This window comes from Hemitrygon akajei, chromosome 24 (genome assembly GCF_048418815.1).
Source record: "Hemitrygon akajei chromosome 24, sHemAka1.3, whole genome shotgun sequence".
Taxonomy (NCBI): Eukaryota; Metazoa; Chordata; class Chondrichthyes; order Myliobatiformes; family Dasyatidae; genus Hemitrygon; species Hemitrygon akajei.
This window is the reverse complement of record NC_133147.1, coordinates 5011368-5014101: the sequence shown is the minus strand read 5'-3', so window position 1 is coordinate 5014101 and position 2734 is coordinate 5011368.

Here is a 2734-nt window from a genome sequence, read left to right as displayed (position 1 = left end):
TTACTGGCGCCTTAAAACCAGTCGCTTCGGGCAGACGGGACTCGTCAGCCGTGGCTGGCAGCTCATCGGGGAGAAGGAAAACTGATCTCAAACTTCTTCTGCCTTGCGGCTGCACCCACACATGGGGAAGGCTTTGAGAGTAAACCCCAAGGGCAAAATCCCGATCTGGACTCCCTAAGACAGTTCTATGTTGAGCTCAACGCCAACTGGAAACTCCTGCAACGGTGCTGGTCCCAAACTTTATCGGTCTCTGCCGTTCCTTTTGACGGAGCCTGCTTCACGGGTAACAGCTTGCCCTCCCTGGCTTGTGTATCACAAGCTGGACAGCTGGGACGCAACATCCATTATCGACCCCAAGGAACGGGGGGGCCTCAAACACAGATACATGAATGTAAGGGATTAGTTTAGCCAGTTGCTTAATTACTAGTTTAATTAGTTTTGCATGACCCAGTTGAAGTAGTAATTAAATAACTAGCTAAACTAATCCCTGTTAGTTTAGTGTTGGGCCTGTTCCTGTAGTGTTCTATGAACAAAGATTTGGGGCGATGACGCCATTCCCAAAAAGCAAAACAAAAATAAACCTTTTGGATTCTTGTTTTCCAGGACAAGTTCTGTTTTTCCTCCCCGATCTCCCTTGTCATTTACAGCCCTCTCCCAATTAACCCATGCCAAGTATGGTTCCGACACTAGGGAGGGGGGCAGTAGGCCTCAAGCTTGGGCCTCACCTTAATGGATCTGGGAGTAGGCCTTGTGGGCTCCAGAAGGCCAAAGGTGAAGGAATGGGGCCTGTTATCAGGACCACAGCTTTTAATCATTTCCCCCTGCCAGGTCCCAGTGGAGATTAGAACAACATCAACCTGCCCTTTGCTATTATTTCATCAAAAGATCAAGGCCGGGGTTTTGATTGGGTGGGTGGAAACATGCGTTAATTCTGCAAAAACAGGCGAGGGTTGGTCGCGTATGAGCCCGGAAAGAGCTGCTCTGCTTTTTATCGTGTTTCCAAAACAGAACGTCAGCCTCTGGATGTTGTGTCAGCCGCTCATTCGGGACTGGTACCCGCCCCGGAGGCTTCAGGGCGAGCAGGCCGCACGTCGCTGAGTTACAGCGAGTCCTGAGATCTCTCGCCGATTTTCCCGGAGTGTGGCCCCTGCTCCTCACCACCCCTCCTGCCGCGTTCCCTCCGCACTGCCTCTCCCTCCACAGGGCTCCCTGAAAGAGAGGAAGCACCTTCCTCAACGTCACTCCCTCCACCACTCCTCTCACAGATCTGAGGCCTTTGCCACCTCTCTCACCCCTCGCTTCACACCACCCTCCCTCAATGATTCTCCCTCTCCTCCCTGCTCATCGTCCCTCCCACCCTCATTCCCCTTCCCTCACTTACCGTCCATCCCAAAGTGCTGAACTCCCTGACTACCACCTCTCTCACCATTTCATCCTCCCCTTCATCCCAATACTCCTCCCTCAGAACTGAGCTTCCTCACCGCCCCCTCCCACACCGTGAGCTCCCACAGCGCCCCTCCCACAGTGCCAACCTCCCGCACTGCTTCCCCCCACCCAGACAACAATGAAGCTCCCTCACCGACCCCCTCCCTACCCCACCTGCCCCACATCGCGAAACGGGAGGGTTAATTCAGAGGGAGGCCGTTTCAAGTGTTTTATTCTCGAATACAGAGCGTGAGGCGATTCTGTCCGTCACAACGCACGGGACACGGAGTCGTGAGCTGGCGGCGGGACTGTTACCGATGGTCCCCGGTACTGGGGGTGGGGGGGGGGGAGAGAGGGAGATGGAGAGGGAGAGAGAGGGAACAGGGAGAGTGGGAGGGGAAAGGGAGAGAGGGAGGGGAAGGGAAAAGGGAGGGTGAGGGAGGGGTGGGGTGAGAGGGGGAGAGGGAGCGGGTAGAGGAAAGGGAAGAGAGAGAGAGGTGAGAGAGAAAGAGCAGAGAGGGAGAGTGGGAGGGGAAAAGGAGAGAGAGGAGAGGGAGGGAGGGGAAGGGAGAGGGGAGGAGAGGGGGTAGAGGAAGGGAGAGGGACAGAGGAAGAGGGGTGGTGAGAGGGAGAGGAGGGTGATGATAGGAAGAGGGGGTGGTGAGAGGGAGAGAGGAGAGGGAGGAAGAGGGGGTGGCGAGAGGGAAGGTGGTGATAGGAAGAGGGGATGGGAGGAGGGGGGTGGTGATAGGAAGAGGGGGGGTGGCGAGAGGGAGGGGGAGAGGGAGGAAGAGGGTGGGAGGAGAGGGGTGATGAGAGGGAGAGGGGTGAGGGAGGGAGGTGGTGGGAGGAGAGGGGTGATGAGAGGGAGAGGGGGGTGGGAGGAGAGGTAGTGGCGAGAGGGAGAGGAGAGGGAGGGAGGTGGTGGGAGGAGAGGGGTGAGGGAGGAAGAGGGGGGTGGCAAGAGGGAGAGGGGAGAGGGAGGAAGAGGGTGGGAGGAGAGGGGCTGGCGAGAGGGAGGGTGGGGATAGGAAGAGGGGGTGGGAGAGGTAGTGGCGAGAGGGAGAGGAGAGGGAGGGAGGTGGTGGGAGGAGAGGGGCTGGTGAGAGGGAGAGGGGAGAAGGGGGAAGAGGAGAGGGTACCCCGCCCTTCCCCACCCCTCAGGCGGGGAAGCAGATGGAACAGCACTCCAGGCAGATCTCCACGCACTCGCCGGTCCCGCAGCACTCGTGCAGCAGCCCGCAGCCCCCGCCCCACGGGCAGGCCTCCTCGGCGGCCCCCGCAGCCCTCGGCCCCCCCCGGCACAGCA